Genomic DNA, 18,880 nt, shown 5'->3' on the forward strand with positions numbered 1-18,880 from the left:
GTGTTTATTACATTTAAAAACTCCTGATCTAGAAGAATCAGAAGGGTGGTGGTGGTGCACGCCTTTAATCCCAGCAATCGGGAGGCAGAGGCAGGTGGATCTCTGTGAGTTCGAGACCAGCCTGGTCTACAAGAGCTAGTTCCAGGACAGGCTCCAAAACCACAGAGAAACACTGTCTCGAAAAACCAAAAAAAAAAAAAAAAGATTGTAACTTTTGTTGGATGCATGGTCCCTGGAATGGCCAAGGGGACCGCCTCTGTGGGCTTTATCTAGGAATAAAATCTATAAAATGCATGGCTCACAATTTTGTCCTCTAGGGAAAAGGCATGGCAGATGGAAACTCAAAGGTTTTAGGCTGTGTGTGTGTATGTGTGTGCGTGTGTGTGTTTGCACTGGCAGGATACGTAGCTGAGGCTGGCTCAGATTCACTATGTACCCCAAGCTGACTCATGATCTTTCTACATCCACCTGGAGTGCTGGGATTACAGGCATGAACCACCATACCCAGACTAACTGCTTTTATTAATGAAATAAAACAGTTTTCTAAGGGTGAGTGTGCCTGCTCCGGGTTCAGGGTAGGACACACAGGAAACCACCGTGTAGCCTCTCTTCCAGGCACTTTGAAGCCAGGTCCTGCTGTACAATGAGCAGAGTGGTAAGCTCAGGCAGGGGCTGTACTTCCAACTTCAGAGGGCGCTGGTGTTCCTTCTGTGGCTTTGTGACTGGTCTCTACTTGACACCCCCACCTCCACTCGGGGTGAGAAGGACCTGTCCTGGCTCGATTTAGGTCTCTCTGTGAAAACCCAATGAGGACTATCTCTTGCCATAGAAATGATTATACATCTACAAAGACTTCTAAGAAGCCCAAATTAGGGAACACAATTCCAGCCATTGGACCTCTTGGAGACCACTATATTGTCTAGTTCCTTTTGTCACAATTTGGTGTCAGTCTTCTCCACAATATGTCACCTGAAAGGGATGACTCTCAAAGAGGGTTCTGTAGGGCCCTGTGTCTAGAATACACTAAGCCTTCATTCAGGCTTTGTTTAGTGAATGAATAAATTATATGAATTTGTCTGTTCATTTCATACTTAACTATTAGTATAATTTAGTAAGATGTATATTGTTATTGTTAACTAATTACTGGATTTATTTACTCCTAAAGTTTAATAACTAATTGTGGTGCTTTGAATAAAAATGACCACCATAGCCTCATAGGGCGTAGCACTATTAGGAGGTGTGGCCTTATTGGAGGAAGTGCATCACTGTGGGCAGGTTTTGAGGTCACAGATGCTCAAGCCATGCCCACTATGGTAGTCTCTTCTTGATGCTTGCAGATCAAGATGTAAAACTCTCAGCTCTGTGCCCAGAATCATGTCTGCCCGCATGCTGCCATGCTTCCCACCATGGTGATAATAGATAGAACTTCTGAACTGTAAGCCAGCCCCAATTAAACATTTTTCTTTATAAAAATTGTGATGGTTGGGGCTGGAGAGATGGCTCAGAGGTTAAGAGCATTGCCTGTTCTTCCAAAGGTCCTGAGTTCAATTCCCAGCAACCACATGGTGGCTCACAACCATCTGTAATAGTGTCTGGTGCCCTCTTTTGGCCTGCAGGTATGCACACAGACAGAATATTGTATACATAATAAATAAATAAATAAATATTTTTTTAAAAAAGAATTGTGATGGTCATGGTGTCTCTTCACAGCAATAAAACCCTAACTAAGATACTAATACTATCTTTTACAGGTGACTCTAAATGGTACATATTATGTATGTACACTGTAACACACACATATATACACATACACACATATATGTTTATTGTAGTGCTTTAAATGGGAATGGCGCTCATAGGCTTTTTATTTTATTTCATTTTATTTTTTGGTTTTTCAAGACAGGGTTTCTCTGTAGCTTTGGAGCCTACCCTGGAACTAGCTCTTGTAGACCAGGCTGGCCTCGAACTCACAAAGATCTGCCTCCCTAGTGCTGGAATTAAAGGCGTGCGCCACCACTGCCTAGGCCATTTATTTAAATGCTTGGTCCCCAGGTGCTGGAACTGTTTGGGAAGGATTGGGAGGCATGTCACTTGAGGTGAAGTTTTAAAAGACCACACCATTTCCAGGCCATGCCGCCCACTGTGATGGTCATGGATGAACTTTAACTCTCTGCAATGGTGAGCTCCATAGTAAATGCTTTCTTTTACATGTTGCCTTGGCTATGGTGTTTCATTACAGCAATGGAAATTCAACTAAGACATATATTATTATATATTTAGTAGTTAGAAGTAAAGAGGCGGCACAGTAGTTAAGAGCACTGGCTGCTCTCCCAGAATACCTGGGTTTGATTACCAGCACCCATGTGGTGGTTCACAATCACCGATGACTCTAGATCCACGGGTTCTGATGCCCTCTTTGGCCTCTGTCTCCTTGTGAGGTCACTATAAAAAGTGTCTCTGAGGAATGACATGTCACCAGGCTTGGAATATGCCAGCACCTTGGTCTTCCCAGACTCCAGAAGAGTGAGGAATGAATGTCTATGACTTACAAATTGCCTAGTCTACGGTATTTAGTTATTGCAGCGGGAGTAGACTAAGCACCATTTCCGCCCTTGAACAATGTACTTTAGCTAGGATTTTGCCTAAAATTCGAGCCTGGTGCGGATGTGCACGCGGCAAGACTTTCGTCAGATGTTGGTGCCAAGGTCGTACCAACTTCAGGAACAAGACGGGAAACCTTGCGCCGTCTTTTGCATGCCAGAGTGGTGCGGAAGCGCAGACTCCTGGCAGTCCCCATCTGGGCAGGCTTCAGGGAACATGCACAGAAAGAAGGACTGAGAACTCCCTCAGGCCAATGCTCTGCTCTCCACAGCCCATTCTGTGTCCAGATGTTTGCCGTGGGAAACAGATTGCGTCTCCATGGTTTCCCTCTGGCTTGGGAGGTCAACTCCACAAACATCAAAGTTTGCTTGTCAGAAGGCTGCAGATTTTCCAGTCTCCGTCCCCACCACTGCCCCGAAGCTGTCGCCGTCAGCTCTACACCATGGAAGGTAGAAGGGCTTTGAGTTGCCAATCCAGAGGGGAAAGGCCGCAGTTGCATGAGGGCAGTCTATCATTGGCTTTCAAAATTGCGTTTCCAGCTTGTCTTAAAAGAGAAAAGCAGCCTATAAGCAGCAAAGGGATTAGGCTCTGAATCAAGTTTTCTTTATCTTTGGTGAAGAGGCTTCATTGGAAAGGTTTTATCACCAGTAGTTTGACAGGACACGACAGTCACTGGCTGCTCTGAGAGGGGACTGGAAAGTAATAAAACCCCTCCCTATAACAGGCCCACCTGCGTCTTCAGGGTGAGCTAGATGTCCCGAGCAGCAGGGGTTGACGAGAATACATGAAGACAAGAATAAAAACCCAAATGACTTGTTACAGCCACGCTTTTCATCCCGAGCCTGACAATTATATCTATCCTATGACATCTAACATGAAAAATGTCTACGTGAGGGGGCGAGGAAGAGCCATTTCACTTCATGAACTCCCCTCATTTCAATATATGGACATTTGCACTAAATTACATAACGTTTTTTTCCCTTCTAAATTTCACCTCGGGGTTTATGAACGGAATGCCATTCTGACATGGTTCTAAATGACCAGATGAAGATTTATCATTGGAGTGTAAAGTGGCTGGGATAATATTGACATAGAAATAATTGCTTTTTGGCAGGTGGTCTTGCAGCTTTATGATTAGACCTACAAATTCAATGCCAGCAAGCTGTCCATAGATGCCTGCCCTGGATCTTCATGAAGAATGACCTGTTCCTCCCAGAATCTACCTTCCTGAGGCTCATGGGCCCCGGCAGAGCATAACCAGGGCTTTGGATAAACACCCTTCCCTTGCTTTTCCAATGTCACAGCACACGTTAGCATAGCACCGTCTTCTCATGAACATGGGACTATGCCACTGATGTGTTCATGTTTTCAAGTTGTACAAACGAAGAAACGGGGGTAACAGAATCATGTGCATTAAATCCTCCCCTTAGAAGTTCACAATATTTAAGAGACCGAAGCCTTCTCTAGGCAACCAGGCCCTGGAAAGGTTTTGTCCCAGGTGAGGGATGTCTCCAAACAGCTACAAGGGCTAGCACGGATGCACGTGGCCCACAAAGGTGGGTGGCTATGAATATGATTTGGATTGCATCATAGTTACTTTTCTATGGCTGCGAAGAGACACCACAAGCAAAGCAACTTAGAAAAGAAAATATTTGGGCTTGATGGTTCCAGAGGGCAGTAGAGTTCAAGGCTGCCATGGAGGAGAGCATGGTAGCAAGCAAGTATGGTGCTGGAACAGAAGCTGAGAGCTTACATAGTGAGGCAACAACAACAAGGCAGGGAGAGTCCAAAACTATGTGGGGGGGGTAGAGAGAGAAAGAGAGAGAGAGAGAGAGAGAACACCAACTGGAATGGTATATATAGGCTTTTGAAACCTTCTCCAACAAGGCCACCCCTCCCAATCCTTCCCAAACAGTTCCACCAACTGGGGACCAAGCATCCAAAGGTAAGAGCCTATGGGGCCATTCTTATTAAAACTACCATGGGATAGAATGAAAATTTCATTTGGAGAACTACTCATCGGAAACTCTTATATGTCAGCCCTGCTCTGGGTATTCAGGAGATAGAATGAAGAGATACAAATGCTGGTTTCCAGCAACTTATGTCCAGCGGGATTTAGTTAACAAATAAGAAGAGTGTGTCTGTTAGCTTTCTTGCCTCTGTGACAGGTGGCATAAAAAGAGGAAGGACCAATTGGCTCATGGATTCAGAGGTTTCAGTCCCCTGTGGTGGGGAGGGGGTGGAGGAGCATTGCGCATCATGCCAGACAGAAAGCAGAGAGGGAAGAGCCTGGGGAAACAGGTCTAACTCTCAGAAACACAATCCCAGTGAACTCCCAGCCAAATTAGCACAGGTGGAGATCAAGCGTGGATACCCAGCGAAGGCTATTTCGCATCCAAACCACAGCAAGAAAGAGCTGTAGAATGTTCACAGTAGCCCAAGAGGGAGAGAACTGCCAGAAAGACAGAAACAAGATGATTTCAAGGAAGAGAGAAATAAATGGGCCCGATGCTGACAGTCAATGGTGGGCCCTACTCATCTCAGGCAGAGGGAATGAGTTTGTGGCTAAACCAGGTATCAAGGTCCACAAGAAGCTAAGTTTTAGCCCTCTTACAATGATGCTTATTAAGTACCTGCTTTGTGCCAGGCTGTGTATGGCCACTGGCAATGCCACTTTAGCCATTAATCAATGCCACTCCAGCGGGGAAATGTGGTACAATAACTCAACCTCCACAACACAATTAGAGGGGCTACGCGCTCGCGGTAAATCCACCCAGGAATTATGCCGGCTTACAGCCTATTAACTTTTACCACTTTCTTAATACAAAGAGAATTTTATTACCAATTATGCAGCAAGTTAAATTAATATTTATAAGAGTCTCGGAGGCCGGTCGGCGTGATGAGATTTCTAGATGTGCCTTGCTGGTGCTGGTTTTATTTCCCCCTTGCCGTCCCGTGGTCCCTCAGTGGGGATGAAAAACACTAAGTAACGGGAACCGTGATTCCCATGAAGGATTTCCTCCCTGAAAAGTGGAAATTGGGGGGAAAGCCTTTAAAATCCAGTAAGAAACTTAGTATTGCTTACATTTCTATCATCGAGCTCGTATTTTAGTAACCCCAGGGAAAGTACCACGGGACTGCCCGGGAAGTGTGTCGCCTTTGGATTCCAGGCAGCCCCAGCCTCTGGGGTTTGTACAATGACCAAAAGTCACACCCTTTCCTGCCCTGAACTTGGCCAGGCCGCTGTCTCCTGGAAACCTTTGCAGTTAATAGCTTTCTTCATCCAGCGTCTTCCTCGTGGCCCAGAAAGCTCTTCAGACACTGCTGAGTTCCACACGGCTTACACCTGGCCCTGATAGGTAGGGGAAGGGCCCTTTGTGGAAGGCAGCAGATGGGAACTGCCTGGACTTTAAAGTCGTCCCGACATCACGGGAGCTGGCTCGGTAGCCTCTTAGCTGTGTGAACTTGTACGCAAAGCTGGACGCGTTGCCCGGCTTCTATTTTCTCCTGGTAAAATGGCAGCACCTTCCTTAGGAGGCTGCGCGAGGATGGAGGGGGCGCGCCTTCATCAAAAGCCAGCTCTTCCCCCTTAGCAAGGCTCCACCTCTCCACACCCCACTCCACTGCAGGGATGGGGTCTTGAGGAGCTGGTGAAGGGAAGGGGAGAGGAGGTGAGGAAAGCAGGGAGGCAGAAGAGGAGAACTAGCAGGGTATGTTGGGGAGGAGAGGGTATTGAGGAAGATGAGGGGGGAAGAGATAAACGTGAGGAGCTGAGTGCCTGCGCAGTGAGTAACAGGGGTTAGGATGACTGGACCAAGATAAGAAGCCAGTCAAGCACCACGGAAATCCTTCCATGGTTTGGGGCAGAAAGTTGTTTTCTAGACTGGGGTAGATAAAAAAACGTCTCAGTGGGCCGCACCCAAAGTAATGGCACACTGCTATTGGAAAGGTTTCTCTGTCTCCCAACCCAACCACGCAAGCAGGACTGATACCGATGGCCACAAGGTTCCGGTGTAGGAGCATCCCCCCCCCTCCCCATAGCGGTTTTTCCAGACCTCCTGGGGGTGTCTTGTGAGCGTCCTGCTGCCGTTCCTTCTCATGGAGAAGGAGAAATGGGAATAACATCTACTCAGTCCAGATTGGGCACAGACCGCATACCAAGGACTCCACCCGAGTCTTGTGTGGTGAGCCAATGAGTTTATTGGGGTGGCTATTGGGAGCTAGAGCTACCCAAGCTGCTGCGTCCCTACAATTCTCACCCCAGCACAGGTGAGAATCCACTTATGAGGATGACATCCGAGGGATCCTCTGCTCACCTGGCAGGCAGCGCCACCCGGAGTCCTCCCGCACCCAGCGATTGTCTGCTGTTTATAACCCTCTGGGCGGGACCTTCTGAGTCCTGTGGCTTCCCTGTGTGTTTAGCAGTTTTTCTTCCTTTTCTTCAGGAGATAGTACTTCAGTTCTTAGGAAAGAGCTGTCCAGCAACCTCCTTATCCTTTTGGCACTTGTCTTGAAGGTTGTTGAGGGTTGTGGGGGAAGCTTTCCTGGGGGTGAAAGGGAGATTGGGGTGGATGAGGTGTCAGCACCATGAGGCTCACATAGGTGTCTGAGGCAACAGAACAGAGGTATCGGGAAGGAATATAGCAAAGTGTTCACCATCAAGGCTCCCAAGCTCATTTGCTCTTAGCTATGCCGGCAAGGGAAAGTCAGGTTCAATGTTATTAACAAAGTTTAAACAAGAGTGGTGGTGGGGGGGGGGGGGGCGGGACGACAGACGACAGCAAATAGCCACAGAGAGCCCTTTATAGCAGTTTAGTAACCTGAACAGAAAAACCTTTGATAAACTCCCCAGAGAGCTTAAGTATTTCCCTTCTCTCATGGCCCAGGTAGCGATGCCAGCCGTTCATCCTTGAAACAAGATGACCTACTCCATCAGCCTCAATAAACCCTAATCCTGGAGGAAGGAAGTAGGGTCTGGTTTCCACACTCGCTTTAAAAAAAAAACAAACAAACAGGGCTTTGTTCCTCGGGATTTCTCTTCCAGGATTTGTAACACACGGAGATTTGATTTGGCAGGAAAAGCACCTTCTGAACACAAAGGGTTGTTTTACATGCTTTGAGCTCCCGTCATTTCCCCTTAAGGCCACTGGGTGGCGCTAAAGGAGCCGGGATTGCCAGTAAGACTTGCTTCCAACTCGTGTCGGAGCGATTTGGGGCAACGTGGGCACACAGGTGAGTGGGTGGGAAGGAGAAAAGAGTCAGCTCCCTCTCGAGTCCACCTAGTCCACACTAGTATGTACAGTTCATGCTCCGCTTCCCCCCCCCCGCCCCCATGTAAATAAAGAACTAAAGTGTGTTTAGAAAAGACGCTTTTATTTGGAAAATGTTCTTTTTATTGGAGTGTAAAAGACCAGAACTAAGAATGGGCAGAGGCAGCTTCATTCAAGTGCCCTGCTATGCCCCTTCCAGTTTTCTGTCCTTCCTGAAAAAGTTAATGGCGAAGTTTTAAATTTACTCCCTCCCTCTCCTTCCTTTCTTCTTTTCTTCCTCCTGTGTAGTCCTCAGGCCTCGGCACCACCACTGCTCACCAGCAGCCTGCGTCCACCCCGACGCCTCCCCAGGGACCAGCCATCTCCTCTCTGCTACTCTAGGATCTCCATCCCTAGCCCCACCTCCTCCTTTGGCTACTCGTGGTCTGTCTTTCTTCCCTTCTCAACAAAAGCTGACACTCCCAGCTTGCCTCTTGTCTACTCCGACGCGCTAGTTTGGTGTCCATCCCCCGCAGCGCCCCTGAAACCCACCACCCATAGTCAAATCCAGAGATTGGTGCCATTTGGAACTACATTTCCCACAAAGCATTGCAGTGGTAGTAAAAAAGAACTTCAAAGACCCTGGTCATAATATCTGGCTTGGGCCTCGGAGACAAGCTGACCAGAGTTCTATCTTTCCATTTAGTTTTACTAAGTCGGGACAACCTTGGCCAAGTGTCCCGAGTTTCGAGTAGGTCTCCAAGATCAAATGATCCAGAGGGGAAGATTTTCATTAGTCGCTGTAACAAAATAGCTCTGAGCGGAAGATCTTAGAAGAAAGTGAGGGTTTTGTTGTGGTTGCTTGCGTGTCTGTTTTTGTTTGAGACAGACGCAGTTTCACACTTTATGGATAATCTGAAGTTCACTGTCCTTTAGGTGGACTTTGAGCTCTTTCTCCTCCAGCATCAGCTTCCTCACTGCTGGGATTGCAGGTGCATCCCGGCGTCCACGTTAGCATGAAGTGTGAACAGGGGTCTGGCATGCAGGAGACTTATTGCTGCTCCTGAGGCACCGGCTGGGGCAGCTGCAGTGGGGCAAGAAGACCGGCTTCCAAGGTGAATCACCCAGCTAGCTGTTGGTGAAGCAGCCAAGCTGGTACTCAGGGGAAAGGCCCTTGATTCTTGTCCCTGTGGCTTTTTACGATCTGAGTTTCTTCATAGTGTAGGAGCTACCGCCCAAGGAAGATTCTCAAGGGACAAGGAATAAAAGTTGTCAGGCTTTTGTTGTTGTTTTAAAATTAAAAAAAAAGTCATTGTGCTTGAGTGCGTGCGTGCGTGTGCGTGTGCCCGCGTGTGCATGCGTGTGTATGCGTGTGTGTGCATGTGTGTGTGTGGAGTGTGTGATGTTGTGGCAGTGGCATGCACATGGAGGGCAAAGGTCAACTTTTGGGAGCTGGTTCTGTCATTGCACCATGGTGTCTTGTGATTGAACTCAGGTCCCCTGGCTTGGTGGCAAGCCCTTTTACCCAGCGAACCATGTCACTGGCCTGTCGCCCATTTTTTAAGTCCTGACAGTGTTGCTGTGTTTATGAACCAGCAGGTTGTACCCAGCAAATTCTCTTCACTAAATAGTATCAGAGCTGAATTTCAAGAGGAGCTCACGGAGACTGCCTCTCAGAGGGGGCAGCATCAAAGAATTTGAGCCTTTTTGGTTTTCTCTGTCGTCCTGGTCTGTATGCTGACTCAGTTTCTCCCTGTGTCTTTTCACAAGACTCAGAGTCAGAAGATTCCTGCTCACGCAACAAAAGCAAAATCATCCTGCCCCCGAGTGGATTTGCTGAAAACTGGAGACAAAATCATAAACAATTCCAAAAGAATATGAGAAGGAGAAGCCAAGCCGGCCCTGTTAGGATTCCCACAGACATGGAAAGATGGTGGGGGAGCTGGAACTTGCCCTGGGTGGAGACTGGTGTTACATACATCTATGAGACCAGGCTAGTCTTGAACTTACAAAGATCCACCTGCCTCTGCCTTCCAAGTGCTGGGAATAAAGGCATGTACACCATGATGCCAGGCTTTGGACATGTTTGATTGGGAATCTGATTTGCCTTTGATTTGCTCTATGTAAACAAGTTGGTTGGCTTAATAACACATTCTAATTTGTTTAAACAAAAGAGGAGGGCATGAGCAGTGGGTGACACTTACCGCTCATCTCCACGTTCAGAAGGCATAGGCTGGCGGTTCTCTGTGCATCGGAGTCCAGCCTGGTCTACACAGTGAGTTCCAGGCCAGCCAGGGATCTATAGTGAGACTCTGTCTCAATTTAAAAGTCATAATTTGGAGGTCATGTTTCAAACTCTGCCCTCATTTTTCTTACTGTTGGTCCTTATTTTTTTTTAAGCTAGGACTCAGGGGATGGGGGAAGGCAGTCACAAAAGTGGAGTGCAGAAACTCATGAGCATGGCCTTATGCCCTCTTTTATTTCTCTACCCCAGACTTAGGACTTTTTTGCCCATAGCCAAGGCCAAGCTCCCAGGAGAAAGAATGGCTGTCGGTAGCTTGATCTACTGCTTCTTCCAGAAGGGTGGAAACAGCAAACGCTGGTGTTTTAAGTAGTCTGACACTCCCCTTTGATGGCCAAAGGGTAATGGAGTCAAGGGAGAATAATGATCAGAGATGTTGGAGCTAATGAGTCAGGGCACGTGTGAGAGCCCAGGGCCCGCAGCAGCTGACCTTTCAGGCCCGGAGCAGAATCCCCGCCCCCTCCGTTATTGTTGCAGGGGATTATTACTGTTATCGTCATCGGAATGATTTAGTTGTTTTGATTTGTTTCAAAGGTAACAGAAATTCATGGTCATGAGGTCCTGGCAGGCCAGGTTTTTCCCTCTGAGGCTGGTGACCTAGAAGCGAGGTGCCATGCCAACTAGGGTAGGCATCAGGGCGGCAGATCTTAAGCTGAAGCCACTAATTTGCTGGCCCAACCCTGCCAAGGAACCATAATGGGTAATGACTCCGTCTCTTTCCGGACTCAGACTGATTTGAGCCTGTGACCTTTAGTGACACCGTGCTTTCCACGGCTGTGTACTGAAGGGGAGAGCCATGAGCGGTCAGTGAAGTGAGCGTTTCCCATGATGAAGGTGACAAGGACATAAATACACCAAGGGCTGAGACCCGCAGGGAGAGTGGCTCAGTCAGTGACCACAGTAGTGTTTACACCCGTTAGGTCTGTCTCCCTGAAATAGTCTTCCTTCTGCAAGCACCATATTAATTTCCTCATGCTCACACAATTCCTTCACCCCCATCAGTTCTCGGGTTCAGCAATGACCTTCACCTATGGGGAATTTATAAATTGCAGTGGATCAGGTGAACTCTCATGTTCAAGGAATTTCTCCTTGAAGGGACGAAAGGACCCGGAATGTCACTTGATGTCCACTTGGGATTCAGGAATCATCCCTTCAGGATTCTACATCTTTCAAAACTTGTCACAGGACTTTGTGAAGGGTCTGTCCGGTCTGTGTTGTAGCCTTGTTGGAGCATCTCAGTCAGAGGGATTGGGGAAATTTTATCAGATTTCCCACAGACTTTGCAGTTCCATTGACCGGGGCTCAGTTTTCGGCTACACTTTTTAAAATGATATTCATTCTTCAGTTTAAATTATTTTTCATTTCATTTCATATGCATTGGCATTTTGCCTCTGTGTATTTTCTGTCCTTTTATGTGCCAGCAGAGGACATCAGATCTCCAGGACTGGAATCACAGATGTTTGTGAGCAGTCATGTGGGTTCTAGAAATCAAACCTAGGTCCTCTGGAAGTGTCAGACCCTTTTGCTCAAACAAGACTCTCCTTATATTTCAGTGTTAGTATCTAAAACGTAGGGGTTAGGGGCTGAAAAATGGCTCAGTGGTTAAGGATGCTTATTGCTCTTCCAGAGGACCTGTGCTGTAGAATAATCTTTCTGTACACTGTGAAGATTTGTCACTTGGATTGGTTTAATAAGAAGTTGAATGGTCAATAGATAGGCAGGATTTTCAGGGCAGAGAGGACAGTGGGAAGAAGGGTGGAGATAGGGGAAGAAGCCAGATAGAGTGGAAGAAGTCTGCACAAAAGAGGAATAGAGATAAAAACCACATGGTAGTATGTAGATCGGTAAAAATGTGGGCTAGTTTGATGGTTAAGAGCTAGTTAGTTACAAGCCTAAGCTATCAGCCAAGCTTTCATAATTAGTAAGAAGTCTCTATGTGGTTATTTGGGAGCTAGCAGGCAGGACAGAAAACTCCACCTACAGACCTGAATTCAGTTTTTACCACAGAGGTTGAGCCCCTCACAACTGCATATGACTCCAGCTCCAGGGGAACCCAACACTCTCTTCTGTCCTCCTCAGATACCTTCACGTATGTGGTATATATCATACAGACACACATATGTCCACATAAGCAAAAACAAATCTTTAAAAAGGCAAGGATGGGTTAAAACGTTTGCATCATATAGTTCACTGACTCATTCCATCAAGATCCTTCTGCCTTAAGTCATTTTGGGACAGGAGTAGGAGGGAGGTGCAGCAGGTAGACAAGATGGCTCAATTGTCCTTTCTCACCTGGGCCTAGCTAATAGGGAAGGAAGCAAAAGAGCAGGTGAGTTGAAAAGGTGAGTAACACCCATGCTTAAGCAGGCCCTCGAATGTGATTTTTTAAGGCTACTGAGAAAAATTTGCCCACATTTTTAGGAGAACAAGTTAGCAACTTGTATTCCAAGATTTGTGGTCTTGGAGCCGGTTGTTTCACATGAGTGGATTTGCTCTTAATACTTGAATTCAAGTCGGAGGACAGAAATTGAGTGGATTTGCTCTTAATATCTGAATTGAAGTCAGAGGACAGCAGGGTATGGGCAGCTGCAAGTCAGGAACTGCAGGGGACACTGAGGTGCTCTCCACATGCGGCGTAGGCTGCTGGAGCCCAAGGGGACCGAGGGAGCAGCGTCTGCAGGAACCAGAGAAAGACAGCAGAGCCCAGACAGCTGGGGGGCAGGGAGGGACGATGGGAGACTGGATATAGGGAGACTGGTGCTTATGTTCCTGTGTCAAGGTTGAAGTGAGAACTCCAGACATGGAGAAGTTGAGACTGAGGTGGGGAGTGAGAAATGGGACTATGGATACAGCTCGAGGCTAGCAAAGCTTACCAGGGAAAACAGCCCCCTTTCCTAGTCTCAAACACATCTTTTAAAGATCAATGGGCTCCAGCGGCTTTTGTTTTTGCCAACCTTCTGTGGTCAGTTCCTCTTTGATAATGCTCCTTTAGTCTTGGATCTTGGTCAGCTTGCCCCTGCATTCCCAGGCAGGGGCTAACCCTTTTCCAGGTTCCTCGGTTTTAAGATGCATAGTTTTTAGTCTGTTAAGTTCTCCCCCTCATGTGTTCTGTCTTAGAAACCCTGAACCCCCGCCGCCCCGCATTGACATGGGCTGTGATGGTTTTAATCCTTGACTCACTTGGGAAGTACCTGGGCGATTAGGCAAGCGCACTTCGGAGTGTGGCTGTGGAGGTGATCCCAGAGGGCATGAATTAAGGAGGGGGCTTGCTTTGTGTGTGGGCAGCATCACCCAAAGGGGGGGGGACTGGATGGAGTTAAAGGAGAAGAACAAACACTACCACATGTCTATGAAACAGTTATTCAAATAGGTCAAATAAGGTCGAAGGTGTTTTGTCTGGGGAGAGGGCTCTCTCTCTCTCTCTCTCTCTCTCTCTCTCTCTCTCTCTCTCTCTCTCTTTCTCTCTCTTCCTGGATCCCATGAGGTGGATAGCTTCTACCATATCGCCTCCCACCCCCATGATGCTCGCCGCTCCTCAAACTCAGTGTAATGCGTTCAGCTGAACTTGATCTGAAACCAATGAAATGGGGAATTAAAACAAGCCTCGTATTCTTCTGAGGTTTTTATGTCAGGAATTCTGTCACAAAGAGAAAAACAAATACGTAGGTATTTCTGATTCACTGTACACTTAGTGTTTACTGACTCTGGGGGTTGGGTGGCCCACTGCCTGGTAACTAGGAAGGCCTGGGAGGTTATACTTCCTTGTTCCCTGACTGGAAACCAGCCCTCCACCTCTGTACCTGTCCATGGGGAGGCGGTGAAACCTACCTCAGAAGTGTGAGATAAGAAGGGATGGAAGCCACTGATTTCACTGTTTAGAGTATACCTGGCCCAGAGTAAGTTCCCACTATATCTGTAATATTATGCATTATGTATTATATATATATATATATAATATGTCATCAGTCCCTCAAGATGTAGACTTAAATCGGCCCCCTGCCCCCATCCCTCGTTCAGTCTGGGGTGTCTCTGTGCCTTCTGGCTTTTTCAGCACTGCTGCCCTGGTAGGCTCCATGAACTTTTTCAATAAAGGAAGCGACATGCACTAGCACACTTGGGTACACACACAATGTTTAAATAATTAACCAATGGAAAATTAAGAACAGAGAGTTCTTGGTTGGGGCTGGAGGAAAGCCAATGTCTTTCACAAAGAGGAGGCTGAATGGCTGTGGCAGGGCCCTGAGGGGCAGGGCCAAGGCCAGTCAGCCCATGTGACTGCCCAGGGGAGGGGAACACGGATGAATGGGGCAAACCGTGGGTACTTTGTTCTGGTGTTCATGCCTCGCTCAGCTGACCTTGATGAGGAGTGAGGACCCTAGCAGGGGGCCCCAGATAGTCATGACCAGTCCCTTTGGTGTTCTTGTGTGGTGAGGGGACCGTGCAAGATCCAGAAAGCCCCATGAACGGCCGTAAACTAGAAGGCCTCAGCCTGTCTTTCTTTGCTGGCACAGCTTCTGCTGTCCTGGCCAGTTTTAGCCCATGCTTCTGGTATACTGCGCAAGCAGCACTTCATCATCTTTGCTGTCAGAGTCGGTCAGCGCGACCTCATTCCCGCTCCCTTGCTGGCCGCCGAGAGAGGCCAAGTGCCCCCTCCGGGAGACAACTGGGGCTTGAAGGCCCTGCCTCAGCGGCTCCTCATCATGTCGAGATCTCCGAGCAGACACACTTATATTTCAACACTTATATTTGGTCCCATGTCTTTTTTTTAAAGGTTTATTTTATTTTAAACTATGCATATGTGTGGGGTGTGCACATGTGAACGCTGGAGCCCTCAGAGTGCAGAGGTGTCCGAGCCCCGGAACTGGAGTTACAGGTGTTGTGAACAACTCGATACTAAACTCAAGTTCTCTACAAGAACAGTGCTTAACCCCGGATCTACCTCTCCGGTTCCACTCCCTGGGTCTTTACTGGGGACGAGGAGAAACGGGGGAAGGACAGATCCTTTGGATCTTTTATTAGAGTGTATGTATCATTTCCCATAATGCCCAGAGTCTGTTGCTTCACCCGCTCTCTCTTTACAGACTTTTCTTTCAAAACCCAGAGAGGTGGTTTGGCTGATAAAGGTGCCTGCTGCCAAGCCTGGTGACCCGAGGTCAGTCCCTGGGACTCATGTGGTGGGAGAGAACCAGCTCCTTTATCTCCAAGCATTTACCTGGATACAAACTTAAACACACACACATATACCACAGACACACACACACACACACCACAGACACACATACACACACACACGCAAACAGAGACACACACATACACAACAGACACACATACACAGACACACACACACACATACACCACAGACACACATACACACACACGCAAACAGAGACACACACATACACCACAGACACACATACACACACACACACGCAAACAGAGACACACACATACACCATAGACACACATACACAGACACACACACATACACCACAGACACACATACATGGACACACACACACATGCACCTCAGACACACATACACAGACACAGACACACATGCACCTCAGACACACATACATAGACACACACATACACAGACACACACATACACCACACACACACACATACACCACAGACACATATACACAGACACACACACATACACCACAGACACACATACACAGAGACACACACTCACACGCATACACACAGACACACACACATACACCACAGACACACATACATAGACACGCACACATATACCACAGACACACATACACAGACATACACACTCAGACTCATACACATAAATAGACAGACACACACACACAGACACACACATGTGTGGTAAAGAAATGCAGAAAAGAATTAAAACTCCTGTTTAGTAGCTAAACTTTTTTTTTTTTTTAACTGTTTATACCTTCAGACAAGGTCTCTCTTTTGCTTCTTGGGGCTTCCTCTGAGCCTGTATTTCCTGTTACTGTTGTGTTTGTTTATTCCGTTGACAGTTCCTAAGTTACTGGCTGGTTCCACTCCCCGATGGACGCTAAGTTCACACATTTATTATCTTAATATGTTATCTTCTTATCTTAACTGATTGTTTTATCTTCATGACCAACACAGTATCAGATCTCAGGATCTCATTTTTCTCACCTCCAGAATCTTCCTGTCCTTCCTGTGGCTGTCACCTCACTCATCCTGCCCCTTACATCTACTTATGGGAAACAGTTCCTTAAGGACTCCCATAGGACAAGCTAAACCTTAGGGTTTCTGCAGCCAGTTTGGCTCGTTAGTTTCAGTAACGCAGCTCCTAGTAACAGGGCGAACAGGAGTTTTGTTCAGTAATGGAACATAGAAGAGCAAATCAAAGAAGAGTGGACGGACGGAGAAGGTCAGAATCCCTCTGCCCTAGTTTGGCTTTTATTGATGTGATAAACCGTTGATGACAACCGATGGGGAGGAGAGGGTTTATTTCATCTTAAGAGTTACAGCCTGTGGTGGTTTGAATGAAAATGGCCCCTATGGGCTCACAGGGAGTGGCGTAACTAGGAGGTGTGGTCTTGCTGGAGGAAGTATGTCACTGGGGGTGGGATTTGAGGTGTTAACTACTCAAGCCAGCCCCAGTGTTCTTTTTTTTCTTATTTATTTATTTATCTATCATGTATACAATATTCTGTCTGTGTGTATGCCTGCAGGCCAGAAGAGGGCACCAGACCCCATTACAGATGGTTGTGAGCCACCATGTGGTTGCTGGGAATCGAACTCAACACCTTTGGACGAGCAAGCAATGCTCTTAACCTTTGAGCCATCTCTCCAGCCCCAGGCCCAGTGTTCTGTGCCCCTCCATCCCTCCTGCCATCCCATCTGCATCTGAGAAAGATGCAGACCTCTTAGCTATCTCTCCAGCACCATGTCTGCTTGTGTGCCGCATACTTCTTGCCATGGTGGTAACAAACTAAACCTCTGAGCTATAAGCCAGCCCCAGTGACATGTTTTCCTTTATAAGAGTTGCTGTGGTCTCTTCACAGTGATAAACCCTAAGACGTAGCCCATTAACAAGGGAAGCCAAGGCAGGAGCTTGAAGCAGAGACTGTGGAGGGATCTACTTCCTCGAGTTTGCTTAGCTACCTGCCTTTTATAACCTAGGATTGCCTGTCACACGCACACACACGCGCATGCATGCACACACGCACACATACACACACATGTGCATGCACACACACACGTACACCCCTCTACAACAGGAAGTTAGAAATCTGCATGTCTATGAATCCCTGCTGTATCTATTATCCATGACATCTCTTTCATGCTTTACAAGTCTATTAACATATGCACACATGGATGTTGGATGAGTTATAATATTCCTACATATAAATCTGCAGTTAGAGTTCAAAAGAATCTCTGTATTTGAGAACAAGAATCTGGGCTTACCCAATGGTTTTGGGAATTCTATATTTATGGCAGAAAGCAGCATTTTTATTGTCATCTTGGAATAGGTCTTGGTTTCATGAGCCAGGGTAGCATTGGAGTTCTTCTTCATTCAAATTCTCGCTGTAATATTTCCTTCTTCCCAAGGCACTCTATACAGAAGCAAGTGTAACAAAGATGCTCCCTGTATTAGTTATTCATGGCCCTGCTCCCAAACTAAGGATCCAAGAGACCCTGAAATCTCATACAGGCTGATTATTTTGAAGATGAACCTCGGATCTCCCTCGTACCTTTAGAGAACAGTAGTTTGCTGTCTGGAGCCACTTCCAAGACAGGCCTCAGCCTCGGTGAAATGCAATCTGGGGCTGTAGCATTTTACTGGGAGGATGCCCAAGGAAGCCGAAGAATAACCGTGTGTGTGGTTTTCAACAAGATTGCGGGAGCAATGCTAACAAGATTTCTCTGTCTCTCTCTTTTCATTCAGTATTTGGGAAGTCAAGAGGGCCTTTGTCAGTCTTTTTCCATGGCTCTCTTCCCAGGCCGGGGCTGGAGGGGGGTGGTTAATTTGAACTTAGCGAACCTTCGAGAGATAGGGTTGAAAAGTCAGCCGGTAGGTATGCCCACAGTGCCTTGGGACATAGCAGACTAGGCGTGTAGGCAGAGGCAATGAGGAACAACTAGCTCGCTTTTCTCCTCAGGACGGCATATACGGAGTCATTTCTGAGGAGAGATGACAAGAAGAACGTTCTGTTACTTGGAGAGACAGCTGCTGTAGATTTAAGACTCTGAGCCAGTTTCAAACAAAGACATTGCTCCCCTCCCACTCGCCGGCCAAGAGTGGACTCTTCTTCCTGGTCTAGTCTCGCAGCCCCTCAGAACTCACTTCTGGGCTTTCTCTGTCTCGGGTGCTGTGCCAAGTACTTTTTGTCTTTGCTCATTTGGTCCCCACCAACGTGATGGCTACTGTAATCTGCAGGGTTCAGCATTCTGCCTAAGATCGTACAGGACTGAAAGGAAGGAACCGGGATCCCAGAGCAGGCGTTGACTCCGGAGACTTCGAGTAGGTGGCAGGGATGGCAAGGGCTGGTGACGGATAGGTCCGATGTGCCTAACAAGAGTGAAGCTTGACCCTTAGAGGGTACTGGGTGAGCGGTACAGGCCCTGCTTCTAGGTCTGAGACCACCCTTGAGGAAGAACAGCACACACGTGGGTCACTTCACTGTACAGATTTTTCTTCAGTGACTTGTCTGCCCATAGTCTTTGTCATTATTTTTTCTACCGGGGTTTTACTCTCTGTCTC

The 18,880-nt window shown here is 47.3% G+C and overlaps 1 long non-coding RNA gene across 2 annotated transcripts; it reads right to left on the reverse strand.

The window, feature by feature from the left end:
- Positions 1-5,486: 5,486 nt before the first annotated feature.
- Positions 5,487-17,643, reverse strand: LOC142856914 (uncharacterized). 2 transcript variants are annotated; one of them, XR_012911743.1, is made up of 3 exons: positions 17,584-17,643; positions 6,991-7,145; positions 5,487-6,248 (listed from the first exon to the last, which is right to left on the reverse strand). It is a non-coding gene; the product is annotated as an uncharacterized LOC142856914 (long non-coding RNA). The 2 variants fall into 2 exon arrangements; XR_012911744.1 differs by lacking the exon at positions 17,584-17,643 and adding an exon at positions 7,436-7,624.
- Between the last annotated feature and the right edge of the window lie 1,237 nt (positions 17,644-18,880).

This window comes from Microtus pennsylvanicus, chromosome 9 (genome assembly GCF_037038515.1).
Source record: "Microtus pennsylvanicus isolate mMicPen1 chromosome 9, mMicPen1.hap1, whole genome shotgun sequence".
NCBI classification, from domain to species: Eukaryota; Metazoa; Chordata; class Mammalia; order Rodentia; family Cricetidae; genus Microtus; species Microtus pennsylvanicus.